The following is a 12,796-nucleotide window of genomic DNA, read 5'->3' as shown; positions in this document are numbered from 1 at the left end:
AGTTGAGCACCTTTTCAGAGGATCCTATGCAAGTGCTTGTGAGTACCCTACAATGGACGGAAGGGGGGATTTTGTAATGTCTCTGTAGGTTTGTATAGCCCTCCAAGGTTTAACAGTTCCGAGCTTTAGAGGAACCCTTATAAAACTCGTACAGTGAAGGGGGATAGGTAAACCCCACCCCCCCTGTAACAATAAGACCCGTGCCAAGGGTACCAACACCTAAGCAGGGTCAAACGGGGGCCCAAGCCCCCCAAGTCAACTCCTCCCCAGCCTCGGGATCCTCCACATCAGGATCCTGGGGCCGAACCGTCCTTCAAACCCTCTGCCACTGGAGAAAAGGCAGAGTCCACCGGAAAAGTAGGGATGAAGGGGACCCACTGGCACGACCCAGAAGCCCCGGCCGGAAGGAGGAACCAGCTCGAATACCTCCGCCACCGATCCGGAAGGGGCAGTCCCCGAAATCGCCCGAGTTTCACTGCCAAGGAAACCCTGCCCCAGACTCCGAAACCCTCAGATGTTTGGGAGCCAGGAGCAGGCAGGATGGGGGGGGGGAGGGGGGAAGCAGGGGGGGAAGCAGGGGGGGGAAGCAGGGGGGAAGCAGGGGGGGGAAGCAGGGGGGGGGGAAGCAGGGGGGGGAAGCAGGGGGGGTGAGCAGGAGGGGGAGCAGGGGGGGGAGCAGGGGGGGGAAGCAGGGAAGGGGAGCATGGGGGGGCAGCAGGGGGAGGGAAGCAGGGGGAGGGAAGCAGGGGGAGGGAAGCAGGGGGAAGGGAAGCAGGGGGAGGGAAGCAGGGGGAGGGAAGCAGGGGGAGGGAAGCAGGGGGAGGAAGCAGGGGGAGGGAAAGCAGGGGGGGAAAGCAGGGGGGGAAGCAGGGGGGGGAGGAAGCGGGGGGGATGGGAGCAGGTTGAACCACAGCAAGGAGAGGGTAAGAGGGCGCTGACGAAACCAGAGTCGTGGTGACTAACACCTACAAGTCCAGGTCCCTATAACCAAAACGGGGCAGCCATGGGGGCATCCAGAAAGGCAATTAACCTAGAGTGTTTCAGCAACCTAAACTGCACGTGCAATACAGATGCTGCCTGCACCCGATCAACAGTATTATCGGATTGGATGAACTGGAGTACAAGCAAGGAACACCACTTGCAAGACTCCGGGTCAAAGGTGTCATTGACCCAACAAGCAGCATGGCAGAGGCAAAGACAGAGAATGTCACCCTGAGACAAGGGACAGAGCAAACTTCAATCTCACACAAAGCAAGGTGGGACTCAAAGGTCTCCTCCATTGGATAAATGAGCCTAAAGGAGGTTTCCAGGGCCCTTAGCCTGATTGCTAACGAAAGTCCAGGCAAGGTACTGCTAACCGGTTATCCCAGAACTACCAAGCAAACAAACTAAAAGCTGAACCCCTTCGACAAGCACGGGGACCTAGCAGAGGACCACCAAAATCAAACAAGTGGTCCTACAGCCCCACCAGGAAAAACAAAGGAGAAAGAAAAACTCCGCAAAAGCACAATGTCCCCATGGGAACAGAACTGGCCGCTATGCGTATATCAGACAGCTGCACAGTACCTTGCACCCCAGCCAGCGACGAAACTACTTCCTACTCAAGGTCAAACAGGAGTAAGAACAACCCCAGCTGACCCCAAGGGTTGGCAATCACCGAGCAGCAAAAGAACCACACGGAAGTAGACTCCCGAGCGGCCTATGGAAGATAACCCTAAACTGCAAAGGCAGTACTTACAGGGCACCTAGGGAAGGTAGCCCTAGGTGCATGCAGCCCCAGTACTCTTGTGGTACTCCCGGCACACACCATCACACAGTAGAACAACACCGTTATGAACAGCACTATTCAAAAGGATGGAGCTAGAGTCGGTCGACCGCCACCAAATACAACAGCCTCTGAACTGGGGTTGAATAGCCGGCACAGGAGGTCTGGGAAACCCCCTCCTTCCCCCTCCCATGGCAACCCGTTCTCACACAAGACAGCACATATATGACTTAATGCTTAAAGTCAATATGTTGAATATGAATTAGTAAATATGTGATATATTCCCAGTTACTTTTTTTTCCAAGGCCCAAACTCTTCCTCACGTACCAACTTGCGTCTCTCAGTACCCGTCCGTCAACCTAGATAGCAGAATAGTCGTGATTGGTTCAATTATAAGGAAAATTGTACTTTTCAGGTCCCACATGGGTTGTGAAATTTACCTACTATTGTCCATGCTCTTAGAATATTATAGATCAGCTACTTCCTATTGAAGGTTCGTAGTTTTGTTTTGAGAAATATTAGTTGTTCTTAGTAAATTATAATAAGCACTAAAAATTATTACATAGAATAACAGTCCTTCACCAATCAATATTATATACCATAGTTGGTGCTTTACAAATCTTTAAAGGATGTTTTGTAGGAACGCTAACAGAAAACGATGGTTCATTGGAATGTCTCTGGGGTAAACTACTCTAAACAGGATGGTATTGTGTCTACTATACCAACTACAGGATCGGTATATTGTCCACTACCACCTGTTAGGTGAGTAAGGGGTGCAATACCACCCACAGGATGGGTATGAGGGTCACATCCACCCAGAGGATGAGTATGGGGATCACATCCACCCACAGGAAGGGTATGGGGTCCAATACCACCCACAGGATGAGTATGGCGTCCACTACAACCCACAGGATGGGTATGGGGCTCCAACCACCCATAGAATAGGTATGGGGCTCCAACCACCCATAAAATGGGTATGGGGTCCAATAACACCCACTGGATGTGTATATGGCGTCCATTGCCGCGCGTCGAGCTCGAAAACCGCAGCATTCATCTCAGAACCATGCCTATTTCACGCAGATTCCTTAATAAACGTAAAAGTTTTATATGTCACAAGAAAGATAGAAATATAAGCTTCATTCTAAATACCTTACCATGGGCATATTTAAATTTAAACCGAAGATACGTGTACTTTTATAATAGCCGAGCTCCGACCCCGGACAGATCGATCGACCGAGCAACTCTCTCTCAGAACAATGTTTATTTCACGTGAATTCGTTAGTAAACATATATGTTTTATATGTCTCAAGAAAGACAGACATATAAGCTTCACTTTAAACACTTTAATATAGACATATTTAAATTTCTAATGAAGATTATTGTATTTTAAAAATTACGGAGCTCCCACCCCGTACAGACTGAATGACAGAGCAACTCTCTCTCAGATCAATGTTTATTTCACGTAAATTCGTTAATAAACACAAATGTTTTATAAGTCTTAAGCAAGATAGAAATAAGAGCTTCATTTTAAATACATTACAATAGACATATTTATAGCTCAAGTGAAGATACATGTTTTTATAGTAGCGCTCAGTAGCTTGTCGGGCATGGAGTGCAGACGCCTACGCACTTGCCGATATATTGTATAATTAACAAAGATACGCTAATAAAGCCTAAAATCTTATATGCCTCCAGAAAGACCGATATATGAACATTATTATAATTGCACCAAATGAAATATATCATGTTCGAGAACAAAGATATATCAATTTTAAATTAAGTTTCGACTCTCTCTCGGGTGAGAGAGATGGGGCGACTCTCGCCCCATCTATTGGAGATTCTGTGCACTAAATACCCAAAGCTACTCAAACCCTCCTAGCATTATTTAAGTAATGAAGTAATATGGTATATTTACTCACTATAATGTGGGTGCTGAATGCAGAACATGAGAAAACATATATTTACTCCAAACTAATATAATTTCATTATGAAATAAGTAGCATCAAAGGAAGTCGATGGTCCAAGCAGCAATGTTGTGGAGCGACTTATCCAAGATATATCGTTGTTTGGAAAGTGTTTGTTGGCATATCCAGTTGTCGCACTTCTCTGCTCAAATTATCACAAATTTAAATTATAATGTTAACAAGTAGAATACGTATTTTTAATAAAATCTAACATAACTAGCCAGAAAACATTTAACATTAATTAAAAAATATATGTTTGGAAGTTAAATCGACTTCATAGGACAATGGTTTTGTTATATATACTCGTTATTCGTTGACATGCGTTCGCTACTTAAACTACCATGTACTGTACTTATGTAAAATCTCCCATGTCTCTTCGCTCATTTCACCGAACCCTACAGGCTCTGTGATATATTGTTTAATTAATTGAGATTCACAAATAAAGCTAATAATTCTATATGTTATCAAAAAGGCAGAGCTTAGTTTAGTTCATTTATTATGCACTCCATACCCATCCTATGGACGATAGTGGAGTGTTACAGAGGCACATAATGGGCTCAGGGAATGAGCCCCACAATTCATATAGCCAAGCAAGTTATAATCTTGATAAGCTAGTTACAAAAGTCAATACACATTGTCACATCAACAATGGGCTCGAGACCGACCACAAGTACAGTTTATAATTTAAGCAACTGATTTATATGGAGGGCTAGTGTCACAATTGATATGTTTATCCTACACATAACCCCTTCTCCCCCATCCAATGGGCAGCGGTGGATAGGTTACAATCAAGTTTTTTTTTTTGCGTTTTATTCAGAGATTAGGTCTTATTAGGTGAGGAAAGATATTCATATTTTAAAGAAGGCTTCTTGGCTGATGCTCTCCATTGATGGAAAATATACAACCTTTTGAAAATCAATATTAGTTTGATCTAGATATTGTAATTAACGAAAGTATTTATGTCATCAGAAAGGTAGAAATATAGGATACATTTAAAATCCTTTGTCATAAATATAACTGAAGTGAAAACGAAGATATATGCGTTTTGATAGTTACTTGATGGCTTGCTCTGAGAGTGTGAAGCCCTGCACACCAGCCAATAAATTGTATAATTAGTTTCCATATATTTTAATTAATCTTAAAAATCTATATGTCAGAAGAAAGGAAGATGTAGTCGTTAATGTGACAACATTTAAAAATATATATCTCTTAAGTTAAATAAATAATACCACCTTATCGCCAGTGTCCGGACACATGAAAATTACCTAGGTATCAGTATCCAGCCAGGCGGGGATCACAGGCTGCACAATACTGATAAATTATATAATGCACTACTTGTGGTCGATCTCGAACCCATTTATGATTTGACGACTTATAGTGAATTTTGTAACTAGCTCATTAAGATTGTATCTTGCTTAGCTAAATGAATTCTGGGGTTCGGTCCATTCATTTTCTTTCTTTATTATGCACCCCATAATACCCATCCTGTGGGCGGTGGTGTAAAGGATTACAGAGGCACATAATCGGTTCAGGAACTGAACCCTCTAGTTCGTTTAGCTAAGCAAATAACAATCTTTTGACGCTAGTTACAAAATTATTAATGTACACATACTTATGCATACATGTACATATACATACGTATACATATATAAATACACATACATATTTAATCACCCACACAAATACACACATCAGTAATTTTTTGTCACAAGTGATTCAACAAGAGGCTCACAACAGTCACTATACAAGGCACTTTACATCTATGAGGAGTCGCACAGTTACTAGTCTAGCTCCACACCCACCCAACTGGGCGGCAGCTTTACAGTCATGTGCTCCACACCCACCCAACTGGGCGGCAGCTTTACAGTTACCTGGTGTTATTCTTCACCTATATCTTTTTCTGGTTAATCCCTATTTACATTATGCAGTTCAGGTTTCGTCGCCATACTATAGTTTTTAGTTTAGTTAATTTATCACATAATGGGTTCAGGGACTGAACACACAATTTATTTATCTAAGCAAGTTACAATCTTGAGGAGCTAGCCACAAAATTCATAACACATCGTCACATCAACAACATGTGTTCGAGATCGACCACAAGTACAGTTTCTAAATTAAGCAAATGCTATATGTGGAGAGCTAGTGTCACAATTGATATGTTTGTCCTGCACATTTCCACAGTAGTTTGCTTGGGTTTGCTTGGGTACATAGACAAGAGACTGAACTTCAGCACCCACATACAACACATAAAGGGATGCTCTGAGAGAGAGAGAGAGAGGGAGAGTAAAAATATCCACTGAGGTCTGATTAAGTCCTTTTGGGGACCTTAATCATTAGGACGTCCAATGATTAACGCAAAGTGAGGCGTATTCAGATGGTATATTGACAACATTCAGCATATCTCATACTGACCTAGTAGTACTTGGTGCACAAATACCTTTTCCAAAGGAATCGCAAAACATAATTAAACACAACTGTACCGTACAGTGTTATATATTTATTTCAGTTTGAACAATTTTTAACATTAAAGAATAAATCCTTTAATTGGTTGAAATTGGTTTTAATATTCGAAATCTAATTTGTTGATGTTAAATAATATAAGGTTCAAATTTATTAAGATACATACTTTAAAAACTATTTCTATTTGAAATTTAAATAACATTAAAAGAGTACAGAATATAACAAATACCGACTATATAAAAGACCTGATAGTTGCAGCACTTTATTATGCTATTGTAACACATTGAAAGTAATAACATTATTTGATTCAGCAAAGCATTTGGTAAGGTTATAATAATAATAATAATAATAATAATAATAATAATAATAATAATAATAATAATGTATTAATTAAGTATTTTAAATTATAATTCACAAGTTGCTAGCGCACAAGAAACAAATCCACGAATCATCATTACATTCTGTAACACCTACACATGATCCATGGTGCCAAATATTGCAACGGTCACAGCATACCATCAGCTTCAAATCATTTAGCTTTCTGCAAATGCAGTACACTTCCATCGAGCATGACCGGATGATTCGTTTTCTTCTCAGTGTCTGAGCTGCAGGGAATGAGATGAGACACTTTCCTTTAAAGTTCTCTTGAAGATGTTGTCTCATTCTGCATATCATACGAGGTTCACCGGATCTACACCACTTGCAAGTGATGCAGCAAACGCCACAGCATATACTCCACTCATACTTGAGTCCTTGTGTCTGCTGACATTCATTATATTGCATATCAGCTTATCATCCTGGCAATTAGCAAGAGCATACAAGATAACTTCAGTAGATTTGGATGGTAATTTATGCCTGGTGTCGTATATGTTAATTTGTCCAGTTACTCCAATGTTGGAAACGGTGACCCAGTGACAACCATCAACTTGGATAATTTGAATAAATTCACCAATTGTAACTGGCCAGGAGAGGTCCCGCTACCACGCTGGGTCATGAAGGCCTTCTAGGCTTGGCACAGTTTGTTTGATGAGGTCACATGCAGATTTTATATGTAGGTCAGAGAGCTGTACATTTGTTCCAATGTTCATTATCTCGTCATTTGTTAAATAATTTAACATTGTCGAATGTGAAGCACTGTTATCACTCTCCTTATTGTTGCATTGGTGTGAGGAGTGGCAGTGATTGGTTCAGTTTATTTTTTTTTTTAAATAGGGACATAAATTTGTACTGCAGATACCAGTACAGTTGCACCGTTTCTTTATATATTTTATACTTGGGTTAGCAAGGCGAGACGCTTTTCTTAACGTGATACTGTTGGTATCAAATAGAAATAGTTTTTAAAGTATGTATCTTAATAAATTTGAACCTTATATTATCAACATCAACATATTATATTATTTAACATCAACAAATTAGATTTCGAATGTTAAAACCAATTTCAACCAATTAAAGGATTTATCCTTTTTAAAGGATTTAATTAAAGGATTTGACACAAAAATCAGTATGAAAATTACCTCGGCTGAGGATATTGAAAAACTTCAAGCTGATATTAATAAAGTTTTCGACTGGGCATCAGAAAATAACATGATGTTTAACAGTGATAAATTCCAGGTACTCAGGTACGGTAAAAATGAGGACCTTAAACATAATACAGAGTACAAAACACAATCAAATGTACCCATAGTAGGAAAACAGCATGTAAAGGATTTGGGAATAATAATGTCTGACGACCTAACGTTTAAGGAGCATAACCAAGCAAATATTGCGACAGCCAGAAAAATGATAGGATAGATTACGAGAACTTTCAAATCCAGGGATCCCATCACAATGGTTGTACTCTTCAAGTCACTTGTGTTGTCCCGTCTTGAGTACTGCTCAGTACTCACTTCCCCCTTCAGAGCAGGAGAGATTGCTGAAATAGAGGGAATACAGAGAACATATACGGCACGCATAGACGCAATAAAGCACCTAAATTATTGGGATCGTCTCATAGCCCTCCAAATGTACTCACTAGAAAGAAGACGAGAGAGATATCAAATAATATACACCTGGAAGATACTGGAGGGCCAAGTACCAAATCTACACAGTAAAATAACAACGTACTGGAGTGAACGATATGGAAGAAAATGTAGAATAGAACCAGTGAAGAGCAGAGGTGCCATAGGCACAATCAGAGAACACTGTATAAACATCAGAGGTCCGCGGTTATTCAACGTCCTCCCAGCAAGCATAAGAAATATTGCCGGAACAACCGGGGACATTTTCAAGAGGAAACTAGATTTATTCCTCCAAGGAGTGCCGGACCAACCGGGCTGTGGTGGGTATGTGGGCCTGCGGGCCGCTCCAAGCAACAGCCTAGTGGACCAAACTCTCACAAGTCAAGCCTGGCCTCGGGCCGGGCTTGGGGAGTAGAAGAACTCCCAGAACCCCATCAACCAGGTATCCTTTAATGTTAAAAATTGTTCAAATTGAAATAAATATATAACACTGTACAGTACAGTTGTGTTTGCCTGCCACAGCCTGCCACAGCCTTGAGAGCACGGAGCCTCTCTCTAAATTGGCAACCCAGTCTGGCTAAACATTGCGGTACAGTAGAACCTCAAGACCAAGGTATTTGTATCTGGTAACTAGTCGAGCAGAGAGCCATCATCCAACTGCATTTTGCGATCGGCCCCACCCCGTCTGGGTGGGTGTCGGTTCAGGATCTTTGTTTTCTCTACTGAGATGACTAAGCATAGTTCCTGACATGTGGACAATACAGAGTTCAGAACATTTTGGGTGTTGGTATACCCATTGGTGTGGATCAGTATATCATCCACATAGCTAATGATGTGTTCGCTGGACCTTCTAGTTACAAAGTTTAAAAGTGCACTGATTAACACATTGAACAGAGTAGGACTGAGGACACCTCCCTGTGGAGTGCCAAGTTCAAAAAATCTCGTTACACTCCTATGCCCTTGGAACAGTACAGATGACTTCCTGTTGGATAGATAGCCTCTTATCCACCGTAGAAGCCATCCTCCAACATTTATTTTAGCAAGTTCTCTCAGAATGACGTGTGGGTTAGCAATGTCAAAGGCTGACTTAAGATCTAGGAAAGTGTTATATGACCTATCAGTATGCAGGGTGAGGAATGTGGTAATACAGTGATGTACACTCTTTCCATGCATAAAGCCATATATCTGGGGAGACAACATATTATTAATTTTGTAAAGGAGACGGTTGAGAACCATCCTCTCAAGACACTTATAGAGACAACTAGTGAGGGAGATTGGGCGAAAAGCACTCGGCTGGTGAGGTTTAGGAATGGGAATAATAACACTGTTGGTCCATGACTTAGGAAGCTCCCCAGTTACATAGCTCATATTATACAATTGAAGAAAGGTATTCCCTGGAACTAGCAGAAGCATATGCAGTATGCCGTCAGTAACTCCATCCTCCCTGGGTGATGTAGCTTTGCCTTTATGTAGAGCAGAATCTAGTTTGTATTCAGTAAAAAGCATGTCACAGTCATCCTCTTGATGACGCATGAAGTCAAGGAGCCTTGCCCTATCAGTATATCTATTATTTAATTCATTCTTTGAGGGTAGAGGAAGACTGTCAAAGCTGGAAGTCGTGGCCCAAGCATCAACAAGCTCATTTGCTCTGTGCAGAGGATTAGGGTACGAGATCTCTGCAGCATTTTTCCCTTTGATCTTGTTGATATCCTTCCATGCCCGACTTAGTGGCGTGTGAGAATTGAGACCACGGACAAAAGTTTCCCAGTCTGTCTGCCTCAGCTCCACCATACGTTCCCTGGCCTTAGCCAGAGCCGCTTGAAAGAGCCGAAGCATTTCAGCAGTGCGGGTCCTTCTACAAGCTAGTCCAATTATTCTGGCAGTGCGTTTTAGTGTCTGCAATTTAGAATCATTATAATAAACATAAGTGCTATGACCAGTGTAATTTGGGTTACGTGGCCTGGACGATGGATCAAGTGATTCTATAAACTGGTTGATAGTACCTGTGAGCTCATTGTTAAAATCTTCAACTGATGAAGGCTCAGATGACTGCACCATTCTGACACATGAGCAACAAGATTGTCTCGTTGATCGATGGGCACAGCCAGCCTCTTCCGCTTGAACACTCCACCAGGGAGGATAGAGCTGCCAATGCTTACAGTGGCTAATATGGGCAGATGATCAGACGCCATAACTGGCACTATTGACGAGGCGCACACGGTGTGAGACGTTGAAACCGAGACATAGATCAGGAATACCTCCGTAGATATGCGTCGGTTCAAGGTCACCCACAATCTGTGCATCATCGTGACTACCTAATAGTGACACTAGTTGCCGTTACGATTACTGAACTGCGAATTACCAATATTCCTATGTCTAGCGTTATAATCACCTTTAATGATGGTAGGCTCAGTCTGAATACAGATAGGAAGGTCAGCATAATTAAAGTTACAAGGAGTCGATTATTTAGTACATAGTTGTTTTTCTCTTAAACTGGATGATAGAGGGGGAGTCTTTAACGTGATTGGGAATACATACACACATACATACATACATACATACATACATACATACATACATACATCCATACATACATACATGCGTACATCCATTCATACATACATACATACATACATACATACATACATACATACATGCATACATGCATGCATACATACATACATACATACATACATACATACATACATACATGCGTATATAAATACATGCGTATATACATGCATATATAAATACATACATACATTACATACATACATACATACATACATACATGCATGCGTACATACATACATCCATCCATCTATCCATACATACATACATACATGCATACATACATACATACATACATACATGCATGCGTACATACTTACATACATACATACATACATACATACATACATACATACATACATGCATACATACATACATGCATGCGACATACATACATCCATCCATCTATCCATTCATACATGCATACATACATACATACATACATGCATGCATGCATACATACATACATACATACATACATACATACATACATGCATACATACATACATACATGCATGCGTACATACATACATCCATCCATCTATCCATACATACATACATACATACATACATACATACATACATGCATACATACATACATGCATGCGTACATACATACATCCATCCATCTATCCATACATACATACATACATGCATGCATGCATGCATGCATACATACATACATACATACATACATACATACATACATACATACATACATACATGCATACATACATACATGCATGCATGCGTACATACATACATCCATCCATCCATCTATCCATACATACATACATACATACATACATACATACATACATACATACATACATACACACACACATACATACATACATACATACATACATACATACATACATACATGCGTACATACATACATACATACATACATACATACATACATACATACATGCATACATACATGCATGCGTACATACATACATCCATCCATCTATCCATACATACATACATACATGCATGCATGCATGCATACATACATACATACATACATACATACATACATACATGCATACATACATGCATGCATGCGTACATACATACATCCATCCATCTATCCATACATACATACATACATACATACATACATACATACATACATACATACACACACACATACATACATACATACATACATACATACATACATACATACATCCATACATACATGCATGCGTACATACATACATCCATCCATCCATCCATACATACATACATACATACATACATGCGTACATACATACATCCATACATACATGCATGCGTACATACATACATCCATCCATCCATCTATCCATACATACATACATACATACATACATACATACATACATACATGCATGCATACATACATACATACATACATACATACATACATACATGCATGCGTACATACATACATCCATCCATCTATCCATTCATACATGCATGCATACATACATGCATACATACATACATACATACATACATACATACATACATACATACATACATGCATGCATGCATACATACATACATACATACATACATACATACATACATACATGCATGCATGCGTACATACATACATCCATCCATCCATCTATCCATTCATACATGCATGCATGCATACATACATACATACATACATACATACAAACATACATACATACACGTCCAGCCAGCATATAGCTATTTCGGGACAAAATCCAATACAGTTTATATTGGTGAGACGCCACTGTGATGAGGAGTTGAAATATCACAGGAACTGTAGGTTAATGTGTGACATAGGTGAGGTTAGATGAGGCATCTACAAGCATCAGCTGGAGGCTGATGGAGTGTTGTGGAGGCTGGTGGTACTATGTCCAGATGTTGGAGGGTGGATTTGACTCTCCCACCCTCCCTCCCCCTCCCCCCCCTCCCCACACATTGACCGCAGTACGTCTAAGGTTACTTTCCACTCTCGCTTACCAAGGGTATAACCCCCGCCCCTCCCAACACACACACATGCATCAGATTCT

The 12,796-nt window shown here is 40.7% G+C and overlaps 1 protein-coding gene across 1 annotated transcript in view; it reads right to left on the bottom strand.

The window, feature by feature from the left end:
* The window catches only part of scat (VPS54 subunit of GARP complex scat), a 154,096-nt gene that overhangs the window by 32,955 nt on the left and 108,345 nt on the right, over positions 1-12,796 (bottom strand). The gene's annotated exons all lie outside the window — the stretch shown is intronic.

This window comes from Procambarus clarkii, chromosome 92 (genome assembly GCF_040958095.1).
Source record: "Procambarus clarkii isolate CNS0578487 chromosome 92, FALCON_Pclarkii_2.0, whole genome shotgun sequence".
NCBI lineage: Eukaryota > Metazoa > Arthropoda > Malacostraca > Decapoda > Cambaridae > Procambarus > Procambarus clarkii.
This window is presented reverse-complemented; position numbering and strand designations above follow the sequence as displayed.